Source organism: Aedes albopictus, chromosome 1 (genome assembly GCF_035046485.1).
Source record: "Aedes albopictus strain Foshan chromosome 1, AalbF5, whole genome shotgun sequence".
Taxonomy (NCBI): Eukaryota; Metazoa; Arthropoda; class Insecta; order Diptera; family Culicidae; genus Aedes; species Aedes albopictus.
This window is the reverse complement of record NC_085136.1, coordinates 25,816,920-25,834,215: the sequence shown is the minus strand read 5'-3', so window position 1 is coordinate 25,834,215 and position 17,296 is coordinate 25,816,920. Positions and strand designations below refer to the sequence as shown.

General features: G+C 38.7%; 1 protein-coding gene across 1 annotated transcript in view; it reads left to right on the top strand.

The window, feature by feature from the left end:
• LOC109428393 (uncharacterized) overlaps window positions 1-17,296 on the top strand; it is a 105,863-nt gene that overhangs the window by 70,170 nt on the left and 18,397 nt on the right. The gene's annotated exons all lie outside the window — the stretch shown is intronic.

Below are 17,296 nucleotides of genomic sequence, written 5' to 3'. Positions count from 1 at the left end.
CGGGATGATTGAAAAAGGGATGTTACTAATGAGAGAGGCGGTACAGGCTGATCCTTGTTTCCTACTTCTAATTTGAAGGGTCTGTTTTATTGCCGGTTTATTTTCCTTTTGTTTTTGTACTGCTAATTGATCGTATTGTATTTTTATGATAGCGTCGGCGACATTCCCGCCCTCGTAAAACTACCCTATAGTTTTACCAAAAAATGTCTATAATTCTGATTCATCTTCTGTTATATGGACTCTTTTATTATGATTATTTCTACGATTAATCGGCAAATGGGAAACAGATTGTTTCGCTCGGAAACATTTGAAATATATTACTACACCTAGTATAAAAATCAAAATGATTATTGCTCCAATCCATGAGTAAGGATGATAGTAGTTAAAATTTGGATTTTCATCGAATAATTCATTTATATCATCAACTTCATCATAACTACCGTCTAGTTTCTCCTTTTTCATGTTAGAAACAGTATGAATATATGCATTTACTTTAATTGTCGCTCTGGGTTGAAAAAATGTCATGGTTTTTTTAGATTCGTTTTTCATGTTAGCATAGATAGTTCTGAAATTTGATTTAATTTTACAATCTGAATCCATATTTACAATAGCAGCTTCGTATGGTGGAGAAATAACTGTTTTATCACAATAAATAACAATTTCCTTTGGATTATTTGTATAATATAATACTGTGTTGATCTTCGCCAATTTGATTAGTTTTGCATATTTAATTGGTAACCTGATTGTGGTACATTTTTCTTCACTTTTTACTTGTTGTAATGCTGCAGCTATGCAATCAGGCTTTTGCATTATTTCAGGTTGGCTTATAATAAAATGAGTTTCATTGATTTTTGTTAGATCTGCTGTTGGATAAAAATATTCTCCTTGAGAATTCAAAGCGATACGTTGATCTGATACCATAATTTTTGAGTTATTAACAACATTTGGAATTGATATGACATGAAATAGTTCAAACTGTTCTTTACTAATAAGAACTGTATGCATTTTAATAACAATGGTATCCTGTACAATCTTTGTTTCATATTTTATGGCTGAAGAATGGTCTAACAATCTATATCCAATCGGTAATGAGTTTGAAATATTTAGTTTTATACTTTCCAATTCATTAATTGTTAAAGGAAATGTTTTTAGCTTTCGATATTTATAAATGATCTCTTCAATCATTTCTTTAGCTAACATTGATGTTTCCATCAACCTGCCATGTAAAAGTTCAAAGTCGTAAAATGAATTTTCGTGATCTAAAGAATGAATTCCTTCATATAGCCTATTAATTTTATCCTGTAGTTGCCCATTCATGATCTTTGTCTTTTCGTAGACCTTTTGTACCGTTTCCGATACATGATGAATCTTGTTGTCCTCCTCGATCCTCATGGCTTGTACTGCTTCGTCAATGTCGTCTCCTCCAAAGAATATATCTTTTAGGAATCCAAATATTCCTTTACTTCGACGCCGTCGGGTTGTTTGTTGAATCTCCTGGATTGCCTCATCACATTGATGGCCGATAGATACTGTCAGCTGATGAATAGTATCGTCCGTTGTTTGCTTTTCCATTTCGGCTAACGCATTTGTTAAGTTTCGATGAATACAATTGATCAAGTCGACATCCTGAGTTGGTGAAATTCCGGTTTCTATGTTGGTACTCCAAGAACCTCGTTTGATAAGACACGTGCCTTCGTGATCGAAAATTAATCCATCTTCCTCAATTGGTTTTATACTGATGGCGTTTGAGAGAGATAACAAAGCTGTTGTAGCCAGGATAACTTGTCCCAGTGATCCAGATGCATTTGTCTTCACCTTTTTCTTCCGTAAAGACTTGTCTCTGGGAGTCTTCACAGCGTCTTCATCAAATGTTTTTCGTTTACCCCAATTTGGAAACTTTCTGTTGACACTATGTGTAGGTTCGGGATAGCTCTCTGATATATGCATAACTTTCTCCTTTGCAGTAATTGATTGCTGTATTTTCCTGTCCATTTCCTTCTCCTTTGATCCAGAGACGTCTAACACTGCAATTTTAACGGCTGGTCTTTTGATTATTCCTTTGCTAGTTTTAATCTCCGCAGATCGAACTTGTCCGTCTGATGAACTATGAACCTTTTCTACACGTCCTTTCGACCAGGTGTTTGGTGCTGCGTTATCATCAGTTATAATAACAATGTCACCGACTTGGATTGGTTCAATTTTGTTCGTCCATTTATTTCTCTTCGCAAGTGTTGGGAGATATTCTGACTTCCATCGATTCCAAAATTGTCTTCCAGCGTGTTCAATTTGTTTACACTGTTCCCTGTCGAATTCTTTAACTTCCATAAATTGTGGTGGAGCATACTCTCCTGACCGTCCTATCAGTGCATGGAATGGAGTTAATACCTCATCGTCAATATTTTCGACAGGTATGTGCGTGAGTGGTCTAGCGTTCAAGAAGAATTCGGCTTGAATAAAAGCTCCTCTCAATGTTTCGCACCTTGGCGTTCTGGTACCCCATGACTCAATTAGAACTTTCAGAGACGATTTAATTATCCTTATTAATCGTTCCCAGACTCCACCGAAATGTGGGGATGATGGTGGATTGAATGACCACTGGATTTCCATTTTAGCTGCTTCTCCGCTGCCCATTCTCGTGTTGATATCATCTGTTCTAGTCGGAAACAATATAATGTATAATTGAACGAAATAATTCTTCGTCTCGCTCGGCGGATTCGGCAACTGCGACGGTATCGGCCTATAATAACACTTTAGCAGTTAAACAACAATCATTTCGAACATCGTGTTCGCTGGTGTTCTGGTCGGAAGAAACTCAGAGAGGATTGGCGGTGAACGTCACAACTTGAGGAATAAAACAACGGACAGCGTGTCCGCTCAGTTAAACTTGAACTTCACGAATCATGTGTCTTTAATGTTCACTATATCTTATATACTATGTTTACACATTTCTCTTAGCCTAGGTAGCTGTTTGTACAACAGTCTGGTGATGTTTTTACAGGTAAGTGATGTTTATCTAAAAGGTAAGTTTATTGTTCATTGCCTTGGCATTGCAGTGCCGTTACGTATGGGTTTTTTTTGTTGACGGTTGAAAGAAAGGTTAAAAGCGATGGGTTTTTTGTTTGTTGGTAAAAAGGTTGTTTGGGTTTTTACAACTCGAAGAGGTAAGAAAGTAAGTCGGTATTTCCCGTCGTTGACCATTTGGGAAACCCTAATCAGTGTAATTTTATGATTGTTAATTTGGAATAATTAGTATGCTACACCTCCCTCCTTAAGAAAAAAAATTGTAAATTTTTGACAAAAAAAAAAAAGGACAATTTTTTTTTTGATTATGCTTTAATTATTCTATTCTTATGAACTGTTGACACTTTGTTTGTGTTTGGATGTGATATGGTGCAATTTGTATCTTCTACTTTATCTACTATGTAAGGACCTATATAAAATGAGTCTAACTTCTTTCTGTTTTCGTTTTTAATGTATACTCTATCTCCTACGTTTAATGAAATTGGATGTATATTTTTGTTGGCTATGCTTTGACGTTTTTGTTTATTATCGATTAGGTTTTGTTTCGCTATTGCATTGGAATTTTGAATTTTAAACTTTAATTCGTTAAAATATTGGTGGATATCATAGATAGGTTCGATTACAGAGCTATTATATATATTTTGTGGAAGAGTAGCTTTATGTCCAAAAACGAGCTCAAACGGAGTTAGGCCATGTTCTGTATGCTGAGTGGTGTTGAAACAAAATTCATAATATTTTACCCAATCATCCCAGTCCGATTGGTGAGCATTAACAAAACATCGCAGATACTCATTGAGACATCTGTGATTTCGCTCAAGCGCACCAATGGTCTGTGGGTGATAGGCTGTACTAAAGGTTTGTTTAATTTCAAGAATCTTACAAATTTGTTCTAATACCTGATTATTATATTCTGTTCCTTGATCCGTTCTTAATTCAAGGAAGTGTCCATATTTGAGGATAAAATTTTCTACGAGTGCCTTGGCAATCGTATTGGCTTCTTTATTAGCTAGTGGTATGAGAACTATGTACTTGCTCAAATTGCATTGAATGGTTAAAATATATCTATTATCGCTGTGAGTTCTTGTAAAGGGTCCAGCTGTATCCGCTGAAAGGACTTCAAATGCCTTGGAAGGAGTAGTGGTTACGACTTCTGCTTCCTTAGTATGTCTAGTGATTTTATTTAATTTACATGTTTCGCAATTCCTGACATAGGTTGTGATGTCATTTTTCATATTTTTCCATTTGTAAAACTCTCTAATTTTTAGATATAAACGATGTTGTCCAACATGTCCACCTACCGGAGTAGCGTGGTGTTGATGTAATATATGGTTTATATCTTCCTGCTTCGTCAATATTGTTGGAGGTTTGTATATGATTAGCTGATAACTGGAAATGGTTGTGTTAACGATTTCCTTTATAGTATGCAGGGATGCGTTTCTAAACAAAATGTCCTCTGTTGATAATGCGATAATATTTCTTCCGTATTTCTCGAGTATTTTTCCAATTTCTAGAAACGCGAACTCTAGTGTTCGGCTTCCATTAGCGCGCGTTAGCGGAACGTTGACTGCTCCTAAAATTTTCTTATAATTATGGTTAAAAATGAACATTCTTAACTGGTTGTGGTGCACTTCAGAACCAAGTTTAAGTAGTTTTGTGGTGTATGACGGGTTCTCGGTTTGCCAAGCTGTAAGATGATCAGTCTTACTGCAGTTTTTCTTTGAATCCGTGGACGTAGTTAATGTTGCTTTTTTTCTTGCCATGGCTCTTGTGTTAACCATGAGAACACTTAGCGTTTTGAGTTGTTCTGAGGTAGTAGGAATTGCAATACGTGAGAGCGCGTCCGCACAAACGTTTGCTTTTCCCGCTACGAATTCAATGTCAAAATTAAATTCTTCTAAATCGACTCTCATTCTAGTGAGTTTCGATGTAGGGTTCTTCATATTGAATAAGTATACTAGAGGTCTATGGTCTGTCCTGACCAAAAACCTATTTCCGTACAAGTATGGTGTGAAATAGTTAACGGCCCAATGAATTGCTGTTAACTCCTTTTCAATTATTGGTTTATTACGCTCTCCTGGTGTGAAACTTTTGCTTGCAAACGCAACTGGGAAGTTTCCATTTTCGTACATTTGGGAAAGTACAGCACCACATGCTATATCCGATGCATCTGTGGTCAGTATAAATTTTTTAGAGAAATCTGGATAGCGCAAAATCTGAGGTGACATCAAATATTGTTTGAGTGTCTGAAAACTTTTTTCATGAGCTTTGGTCCATTGAAACGTTGAACCTTTTTTCTGTAAATCATTTAATGGTTTGGCAATATGCGCAAAGTTTGGGACAAATTTCCTATAGTAATTGCAGAAAGCTACAAATCTACGAGCTTCTTCTGCGTTTGTGGGTGTAGGGAAGTTTTTCAATAAATCGAATTTTGAGTCATCCGGCAGAATTCCTTGATCTGTAATTTTATGACCAAGATAAGTAACCTCGGCTCTGAAAAATTTACATTTACTGGCATTAAGTTTCAAATTGTAATGCCTTAGTCGTTCAAATATTTTTCGTAAGTTATCAAGATGATGGTCAGAAGAACATCCTGTAACTACAATATCATCGATGTAGATGAAAGCACATTCTGGAGTAAGTCCAGCCATTGCTATATTCATCATTCTTTGAAAGCTGTTTGGGCTGATATTCAACCCAAATGGTAATCTTTTGAAGTGAAAGTGTCCAGAAGGAGTGGAGAAAGCAGTATACTTCCTGGACTCTTGATCTAGGGGGATTTGGTGGAATCCCGACATAAGATCAAGCGTACTGAAATATTTAGCTCGACCTAATTGGTCCAAAATAGTGTCTATGCGAGGCAATGGAAATTTATCTGCCAGCACCTTTTTGTTTAATTGTCTGAAATCCACGACGAGCCTCCATTTCTTTGAAGCATCGTCTGATTTCTTTGGTACTAATAGGATAGGTGAATTGTACGAAGACACCGATGGTTCAATAATGTCTTCATCAATTAACTTTTGTACCTGATCCTGAATTTCTTTTTGTTGGGAGTGAATACTTTTATAATTGGGTATATACACCGGTGCAGTATCCTGTAATGGGATATGCTGTGAATAAAAATTGTTAGTGGTCAGGTTTTCTCCAGGTAAACAGAATATGTCCGGAAAATCTTTGACTAACTTTTTCAGTTTCGGTCGTACATGGGATGAAACTTGATCCAGTTTAATTTCTGAAAATATTTTGTTTAACCGAACGTTTCGATTTATTTGAGCATCACTGCCTTTGGGCTCAGGCTTAGTGTAATCATTTAATGGGTCAATTTTCGGTTCAAAACGTGCAATAGCAACCTGTTTGGAGGTCGTATTTATTAGTTTTACATACGGAGCATTTGGCGAAACTATAGTATTCGCGCAGAATACTCCTGGAATGATTTCTTGTGACAAAACCACTGAATCGGTGGTTACTTCAAAGTTCGGTATTTTCCTAATAACTTCGCATCTTGCTGGAATCAAGATACTGTCATTAATCTTATCTTCTATGGGTACTGATACCAAACTATTATTAAAGTTAAAGTTGAGCAACCAACTCTCGTAATCTAATGTGCATTTGTATTTAATGAAGAAATCTCGACCTAAAATACCGTCGGTCAAGATGGGGAAATCATCTCCAACTAGTTGGAACGAATGATTTACCGTTAAATTGTTTGAAAAAGTGATGTTCGTATTGGTTTCACCAATTGTGGTGGTGACGCCTTCTGTAATACCGGTTACCCTAAAGACTACATTAGTGTTAATCATTTGCATAGGATTTAATAATCCTATCTTACTAAGCGAAATTTCGGCTCCTGTGTCGACGATAAACGTGCATTTGCGATTGGCCATTTGTACGTATAACGTCACAAAATTGGCTGCACTAGTATTTATTGTATATAGTGATTTGGTGGGCCCGTGTACTGGCCCTGGTGCCCTAAAAAAGTATTGTTTTGCGTCGAGCCACCTGGTTGCATAACTGGGCCACCCGGTGGCATCATCAGCCTTTGATGATGGTTTTGTACTACTGCCATTGAAGTTGGGGTGTCGAATGACATTGACGCCTGCAATGGTTGAGCCTGTTCGGCGCTCGTGGTATAAATGGTTCTTGATGGGAAGTTGGACCTTCCACGCTGGAAGCGATTACTATTATAACCGTTATAGAATCTTTGCGGTGGGTTGTTATATTGCGGTTGATTGGACTGAGGTCGGGGTTGTTGGGATCCCTTTCTAGTATAATTTCGGTTGAAATTATTTCTGTGTTGTGGTTGTGATTGCCGTTGATCTTGACTTCTGTAATTGTCGCGATGTCCGTAGTGGTTTTGATACCCACGATTTTGACTAAACGAGGGACTAAACGAGTTCCTCTCGTTGTGCCTAGGGTTTGAATTGAACGCTAGGACTTGGGTGTCGATATTGTTGGTTGTCGCGTTTTCCGTTACCTTTTGAATTGCCTGATTAATGTCCGTGAAAGTAGATGCTTTCAGTATTAACCTGGCTTCATTATTGGTAACGCCGGAGGTGAGGGCGTCAACTCCTGCTTTGGTTGCCATTTGTTTCGCTACGGCAGTTGGCACTCCGGCCTCCACGTATGTTGCTTGTAGCTGATGGCATAGGGACTCGACGGTGTTGCAAAACTTCTCCGTGTCTCCCCTTTGTTTGGTGGTCTTTAATTTGGCCACGATGGTCTCGGATGTTACAGTGCCTTTGCATCTGTTTTTAACATCGTTGACCAACTCATCGATAGTGGCTAAAGCATCTGGTAGGCCCAACCGAGCCTTTCCGGTCAGCCTGGTTTTTAAAAACCGTATTGCAATCGGTACGTGTTCCGCGGTGGTCAGTTCTTTCAGCAAATTAGCTGAGTCGACAAAAGTGTTCAGGGCATCGTGTGAGCCGTCGTATGGCTGTACGATCGCCGTCGCTGACTTGACGTCAAAAGGTGCCGGGTCTGGCATTGTAATAATTTGTGTGTTTTGTGTAGACGTGATGGAAACGGTGGGTGTATTTTGCCACGGTTTAACGCTTCCACTTAATTTTTGGCAAAATATTATGGCGTTGACAACGGACTTGAACAAACGTGTATTAGAAGGATTTGGATTTGACGTGATGGAAACAGTGGGTGAATAATCCCACGAATATTTGTCGCCACTTAAGCGTTTGCATATGATAATTGTTTTTGCCACAGATTTTAATGAATACTTTCGAGAGGTAGTAGCTATCTGCGTATTTTCCAGAATATTCATACATTCATTATATTTTGTTTTAAGTGCCTGGTACGCTTCTATCTCTCTATTCCATTCTAATGGTGGTATTCTATTGGCGTATTTGTTTAAAATGAGTTTGTATTCGATAAATAAATCTTTCAAGATTTCGGTTTTTTCTGTTACCCCTTGTAATGAGCGTGGACGATTTATGCTTTTTAATAAATTTAGATGTTCTCTGCTTATGTATTGGTTGATTTCCTTCAATCTGGTCATCTGATTTATTGCATCGTATAGGAAAAAGGATTAATTTAATTTAAGATCATACCAACCAGTCCGAAGAATTTGTTTTAATGCTCGTTCTCGTGCCCTAAGGGTGGTCTGGTTCTGACCGTTCGCCCCTTTCGTTGCTCAGGGTGGTCTGGTTCTGACCGTTCGCCCCTGAAATTATGGATCTCTGCGCTCCGTTCGTTGCATTGTCCCACAGGGTGATCTGGCCTCGACCGTTCGCCCCTGGACTTGTTATATTTTGATGATGCTGACCACGGAATTGTGCTACTGCATTTCACCTTTTTCCACTGCGGCGGACTGCGCTGCCGCGATGATCACTTGTATTAATTTCGTTTGCGCGTTCGTCTTCTTGCGCTGCATGTAAACGTACGAAACAGTGATAATTAGCACTGTCAACACAAACACTAATATTGTGATGGATACTAGGCACACCATATGTTCTGTTTCATTGTCTTTTTCACTCACGGTGTTGGTTATCGTCGTTGTTGTAGGTTCCGTCGTGCTTCGTTCTTCTGGACGGCGTGCCCAAATCGGCCGACAGCCGGGTGTTCCACATGGGACTCTAAACATTAGTCTGTTATAACGCGCGAACGTTATTTAACACAGCCTCTCTTGTTGCCGCGTGCTTCACATGGGCCTTCATATGGCTATTGTAAGCCTTAAACATTCCGAAAGCAACTAATATCACTGTGAGTACCACGAGTACGATTGCGATTATCCTCGTTTCCTCGACCGCCATGTTGTTGTTTGTAATAAAATTTTCTGTAGAAAACCAGCCCATCTTTAATGTTTGTCACTACCAAAGCACTTGTTTCACTTTTGTATCGCACACTTCTAATTCGATGATTGCAGATTTAAATCACCGGTCGCCATGTTCTAGTCGGAAACAATATAATGTATAATTGAACGAAATAATTCTTCGTCTCGCTCGGCGGATTCGGCAACTGCGACGGTATCGGCCTATAATAACACTTTAGCAGTTAAACAACAATCATTTCGAACATCGTGTTCGCTGGTGTTCTGGTCGGAAGAAACTCAGAGAGGATTGGCGGTGAACGTCACAACTTGAGGAATAAAACAACGGACAGCGTGTCCGCTCAGTTAAACTTGAACTTCACGAATCATCTGTCTTTAATGTTCACTATATCTTATATACTATGTTTACACATTTCTCTTAGCCTAGGTAGCTGTTTGTACAACAGTCTGGTGATGTTTTTACAGGTAAGTGATGTTTATCTAAAAGGTAAGTTTATTGTTCATTGCCTTGGCATTGCAGTGCCGTTACGTATGGGTTTTTTTTTTTTGTTGACGGTTGAAAGAAAGGTTAAAAGCGATGGGTTTTTTGTTTGTTGGTAAAAAGGTTGTTTGGGTTTTTACAACTCGAAGAGGTAAGAAAGTAAGTCGGTATTTCCCGTCGTTGACCATTTGGGAAACCCTAATCAGTGTAATTTTATGATTGTTAATTTGGAATAATTAGTATGCTACACTAGCCTACTGACTTGACTATGAATATTTTAATTTCGCTGTACGTGTTTCGTACACCACTTAAAATAAATTTTCCATGCGAGTGGAATTCTAACTTTTCTAAAAGATGATAACATAAATTACGGCTTTCAGTAGCTTTTTTTTTATTAAAGTCTGCCTTAGGTATTTCCTATTGGGAGACTTTTTGAAGTTATTCTGTATATTAATTAAATTTTTTAAAAGTATATCTATGAAGTTCTTGCATCAGTATTCTTTTTAATTTTGTTAATTTTGTTAATTTTGTTAATTATGTTAATTTTGTTAATTATACCACTCATGCAGGTGCGTTGCTTGGGTCATTGTTATCGTATACGGTAACAAAGTTCTTATTATGCAGTCAATCTACAAACTTCCTTAATATGCATAGGTGGTGAATAAGTTTTTGTCATTCGAATACCTTTCTTCCAGGGGTTGTTGCAGTTGTAAAACTTCTGAATGCAACCGTACATGCCGTGATTCCTCTGTTTCTCAGGACTAATCCTCTCTGGAGCCACCAAACTGTTGTCACCCGTTTGGATTTGTTGATCAAATCGATCAGCGAACAAGAAGCTTCGGGCTAGTAATCACAAACGTGGATTCTGTGCCTGATGAAGAATGTTATGCTGCTCTATTAATCAACGTTCGGATTTCAAATGTGAAGAGAAAAGATTTTTTTTTCAGCTCGTCAACTAAACAACTAACCTTATTTATAAAACTACGGCCTTACACAAAACAATCTTTCTACCTTCAACCTGATACAGTGCCCGTTCGCTCGTTACAAACCCGCTCATTGCAATGCTTTTTCGTTGCAAGTCCGCAAGTTCTAATTAAACTTCTATAACTCAGAGTCCAAAATTTTGTCTCGGAAATGGCGATCAATCTTGAATAATTCTCGAGATTCTGGCAATTTCTTCCACTTGTTCGAGAAGTTTTTCCAGAATTGAAAAATATTAGAATTGAAGCTTTCGGGTGTCGTGAGTTCGGTTTAAGGAAGAAAACGACTGATACACGCAAGTTTCAAAATGCAACTAACTTTCAATATTTTCAACAACCTTTATATAGAGATTTCTTAATACTAAATTAACCTACAAGATACCTGCGAGACCTTTTCTCATTCACGTACCCACCAGTCGGAGTAATCCGTTTCTTTGATAAATCCATATTCATCCTGGTTAGAATGAAGTGACAAAAACTCGTGGATTTCCTTATTCGATTTTGCAGGCCAATCAGCTTCGTTGAATCTCAAAAAAATCCGGCCCATTTAACCATATAGTTTTGTTTATGATTTTTTTGTTGCGGCGTCAGCAGGATTTTTCTCGGAGGGAACCCATCTCCATTGATCCATCGTTGTGGTATCTAAGATTTCTCCGATTCGGTGTGATACAAATGGCTGGAGCTTTACATTAATGTTCTTAATCCAGGACAGAACAGTTTGTGAATCCGACCAGAAGAATATTTTTAATATCTTGAGTCGTAATTCCTTGGTAATTATGTTCGCTAATCGAGTACCAAGAAGCGGCCTGTAATTCCAGACGTGGTATTGACAGCTGGTGTGGTATTGGCGCAGCTCTTGCTTTCCAGCTATTAATCTTACACAAATTCCGTTTTGATCAATACTCCTGGCATATACTCCCGCCGCAAACGCTTTATCTGATGCATCGACAAATGTATGAAGTTCAATATATTCGACTTTACCATGAGTTATGCATCTTGGAATCGATAGATTTTCCGCTTCTTTAATAGTCTTTACCCATGTTGTCCATTGTTCATGTAGATTAGTAGGATTTGGATCATCCCATTTAGTCGTTGCTTTATGAAGTTCTTGCATCAGTATTCTTCCATGGATGGACAAGTCAGATATCAGTCCCAACGGATCGTAAATACTCATGATGTTGGCTAATACTTCTCTCATGGTTGGTATTTCATTTTTCAACAACTTATCTCCATATTTATTCCATTTTATTTGATACGCTAAGCAATCATCTTTGGTATTCCAATATATACCACCTTTTCCGCTTCCGAGTCTTTATCTTCTAATGATTTTATAAATGACTTGTGCCTCCTTTCCTCCGGAATTGTTTTTAGCAGCTCCATATCATTTGAGATAAAGTTTCGTATAAAGTATCCAGCATGCTGATGAATTTCGATTACTTGATTGACTATACGTTTGGCTTCATGGATTGAGGAGAAGCTATCGAGGTAGTCATCAACATAGTGTTGTTTTTGTACAGCCTTGGTGGCTTCTGGGTACGTGTTTTTAAATTTATCGGCATTTTTGTTCTTGACCTACTGGGCACAAAATGGAGAACATGTTGCACCAAACGTCATAACTTGCAAAACATATACATTGGGTTCTTGTTCCTTGTTGCATTCTCTCCAAAGAATCCGTTGTGAGTCTTAATCGGCATCCATAATCTTTACTCGATTGTTTGGGGGATTTACTTGAGGAAGTGTTACTACGGCGCTTTCGGATTTAAAAACGACCGACTCATGAAAGATGAAGCTAAGAACTCATTTATTTTCCTTACCTAAGGGTCTTATATAATACAATTACATTATAAATATTCTACCTGATCTGCATCATGCTCTGACGCATATGCATTTGCAGCCGGCAATTATTTGCGGTCCCTTTTGCTTATCTTAATTCTACTTTCCGTTCGCTTTTCGGCTAACCTTCTTATCATTCTAAGTTTGTGGTAGATAATAAAACTCAATAAACGCTCAAACTAAGGGAAGAAAGTACCATGTAGCACGCCGATTGCAATATGCAAAAAAGCCAGACGATGTGTAAATGATTCATTCGTAGTAATTTTTCATCATCAATTATAATTGCTAATTTGTTATTAATGTCGCGTTCGTTACAACGTGTTTGTTAGAACGAACTGTTGTGCCGTCAAAACGACTACTTTAATCAATTTAGTTTTTTCTCTTCTTTTCTTCTTTTGTCTGCGTCTGTACCAAACAGCGCTAATTATCACTGTTGACACAATTATTAATGTCCATGTTGCTATCACGAATATCAGATGATTTTCGACAGTTTCACTATTTTCCACTAACTTATTTACACGATTAACGTCCGTGCTCAAAACTTCATTATGTTATCTCTTCATATAGCGACACACGCGATAGTTATATTGTTCTTAGTGATCACAAACTTCTTACATTGTTCATTTGAATCTCGTGTTGAATCACGTTTTTGATCCCCTTTTTCATGTACTTGCTGTGAAGTCAGCAAGAGATACGCGATGATCACCACTACAATTGTCACGCACGCGCCTACCAGGATTCTCATTTCCATGGTGTTCATTTCCACTTGGTTCGTGATGTAGTTATCAAATGTGAACCAACTCATTTTAGCACTTATTACTGCACGACTCTGTACGAACACTTTAGCAACACTTGGTTTTGCGGTGTGATGAACTTATTTTTTTCGGAGAAGGCAGGTCATTGGCCACTTAGTCGCGGTTCGCCAAATAGTATCTCTCCCATTGAAACTTCACTACCGACTTGTCATCAAAAATGAAGTCTGCAATCAACTGTGTCCGGATTCAGAAGAATAGTCTCATCAGCTTACATCTAAGTTTCCTACAACTAGAGTTACCTAGATTTACGCTACCTCACACAGACAGTTTATTGACAATATTTGGAATAACCCAACTGAGGCATCATAAACATAGCTCGGGTGACGCCCTTGCAAAGGTTGCAATTCGGCATAACCATGAGACATGCTTAACCCTTCAGGACGCGCGCTGTTGTAAAAAGTACAACACTACAAAAAAAACCTCGCTCGTCGTATACAGCGCGAGCGTGGTGCAGTTTCGGTTGCTTGATGGCGCGCGTCCTGAAAGGTTAACGGTCTCGCTATGTGTGTAGTAAACAATAATAATTCAGCGTTTGCAGGTAAAGGTCGCAAGCGCATCAAATTCAAAATAACCAACGTTACTGTTTTATGACCGTGATAATGAGCGTACACATCTTGGAAGCAGATTGTGCGAGATTGCTAATTCAGGGGGCGTGGGTAATCACGCCTAAGGATCGATTTGGAAAAATCCTATGACTAATGTGTAGCAGGAATGCTACACTTCGGGCCTCGTAGATAATCTTGATAATTTATCAGTTCCAGATTACTTACAAGATTGTCTAAAGCTTCCGAAATCTCGATAACAGCAGTTTTGCTTTCTTTTCGAATTTTTGTCAACTCTGTCACAAGTTCATTATAGATGGTTTCTGGACGGCCGTAATTCAACTTTAATCTTTCCCCATAATGTTTTCGACGTTTCCGGGGTCCATCAGCTGCTCCCACTAGAGACTGTTGTAGTCTGTTCAAATTTTCCATGGGGGTAAATCTTCCTTCATCAGTGGTGTCTTTTTTTTCAAATTTTGGCCACTCCTTTGCCGATCCATCGAACTTTGGTAGGTTAATCAACGCCTGTCTCTTTAGGTAGATTGAGATCCTGATAGGATTGTTGGTTTTGCGTTGTTGTATTCTTCCAATGTAATATCCTTGAATTGCTGGTATTGGTCCTTGAAATTTTGCAAATCCACTGATTGCGACGGCAACTGAAGATTTTTGATAGTTTGGACACCCTTTATTGTGAATGCTTGACTTGCTGCTCCTTTAATCTTCAATGAAACATATCGGCTTTCAACATCCTTGCTGATATTTTGGGTCCAATTGAGGGTAATTGTTTGCTTTTTTCCCTTCCAGCTTCAGATATTCAGCAACTTTTTGATCAATTAATGTCGCTCCACGACGAGTTTTCTTCAGTATGGAGTAGATCTTCCACAGTATAATTGTGTAGAATAACAGGAGCAACACCAACATAGTAATAGTTGTTCCCACGATCGGGATGTTTTCAAGGATCGAATGTACACTAGTCACCGTAATTTCATCTGCCTCCGTGGTGGTCGTTATTCTTTCCGTTGTGGTCACTGAAATTGGCCAACAGCCGCGCACTCCACAGGCCACTTTTATCATTTTTCTGCACAAATGTTTTGAGTTTGTAGTTTTTGTTGGGGAACCGTTCCACCGATTATACAACGTATTCTATCGCGCACCGTTACTCGATTCACTTCGCGGGCACTGTTTATTGCACTTATCTCATGCAATATTATTGAGCTTTATTTCCCTCGTTGCCACATTCTTCACTACTGCCTTCATGTGGTTATGGTAGGCGCGGAAAATCCCGTAGGCTACTAGTATCACGACTATAACTATTAAAACTATTGCTATAAGTTTTATTTCATCAACCGCGATATTGTTCGTTATAATGTTGTCGCCGAACCACGTCATTTTTATCACTTTTTTCTGTGCTTGCCGGTTTTCACTTATTCACTTACTGTTAACTTTGGAGAAGGACTTGAGAACTGTCACGGTATGCCAACTAATATTCTCCTTAACATTGTCATCGACATGAAGAATAAACACGTTGTTCTCGCTTCCACGTATCAACGTCGCCTTAAGGTCTCGCTTCGTGGGTGATGAACAATAATAATTACTCGGCGCAGGCAGCTGAAGGTTGCAAGCGCAGCATACTCAAAATATCCAACGTTACCGTTTTATGACCGTGAATGAGGCACACATCTGTAAAGCAGATTGTATGCGATTTCTAAATTAGCAAGCGTAAATGATCGAAGGATTGATTTGGAAAAGCTATGAATTCTGTGAATTTTGGAAGTGGGTAGCAGGGATGCTACAAATGACATCGTACTCGTAATCGTAATTTTCCTTCGTTTAGGTGCTCTCCTTATGCAACGGCTTTTTATTTCTCACTTTTGACAGGTCGCTCTTCAAGCGACAACGCACGCTTTTGCTAGTAACGAGTTCAAACTGTTTTCCTCTCTGGAGCCACCAATGTTAATTTTTGATAGAACAATATACCGCGCGAAGGTTTCGGTATCTGTTGACTTGTTTCAGCCGTAATTAACGGCGCAAAAGTTCGACTAAATCGCAAGACAAAGATAGTGAATCTTGACAATGTTTGTGTATTTCGGCCCTATCCTTCAGGTCTCTCTCAAGCGAAGGGCTGATTACACAGCTCAACATAAATTAGCTTTTGGTCTGTCTCAAGAGCAAACTTATGTGTCTCTGAATTTTCAGCGGTTCATTTAGCTGGTTCGCTAAATCAAACTTCACTTTTACGTCCAATAATGTCGCTCGTTCGATTTCCAGATATTCGCATTTGGCGCAAAGGAATCGCTCTTCTTGTGACGGCGTATGCTTAAGTTGCACACAACTAAGGTGGAACCACCTATCACAATCGTCACAAGACACCATATTATTCTTGGTGTCAGCTTCCTTGCATAAACGGCTGTTTCCATTCTTATTTTCCACGAATTGGAACATAGCTTTTGATTTTGCCATCGCAAATGTTTGCTTTACTCTCACCTGGTTGTTTGCTGCTACTTTGTTTCTCTGTTTCCTTTTGCCGGATCTGCGCGTTTACTTCTGATAACAGCTTACAAAGGTATTTCCAAACCTTTTTGTTAATTCACACACTGCAGTTTCACTATTTTCAAAAATGTCCTATGTCTTAGTTTCACTTGATTTACCACTCTAGGTTTTAATAATCAACACACTAGGTATTTTAGACCGGATTCATGAATATCTATTCACAACTTTCGAATGTTTGTCACTATTGGCTCAAGATTTGTAACAGTTAAATTTTGTGATAATGCACAACACTCAGACTGCACTCCTGGCGACAGTAAACCACGTTACAAAATCAATCACGGCTATTTATTACGACAACTTTTTTTTATTGTCGGAGTCCTTTCCACTTATTCTAGTTGATCTCTGCGCGCCGTTATCACTGCAAAATTTCAACTACGTATTCCACTGCCTTTCATTCACTTCTCATTAATAATCTTAGCCCACTCGATGTCGGTGAGCTCCTGCAAATCCAGATTCATACCTGCATCCAACATAGCTTAACGGATGCCCGGAAGATTCTGTGGCTTGTTCTTGTTGCTACTATCCAAAGCAAACGGGGGTTCTTTCGTCGCCAATGTGGTACTTCCCCAGTTGACGTCTCGACTAGTAATGATAATTCCAAGGGCTTTCATAAATGTTTATTAAAATGTGAAGATTGGGTAAAACTTAATTCTGACTAAAAATGTACTTATTATCTAACTGCACGACGATAGGATCCTCTGTGCCATAGGAGTCCATTCCGCTTGTCCCGTCAACCTTATACCAGGCGGTCGTTCCATAATCAACCTTCCCATCACGACGAATCTTCGCTTGCATAA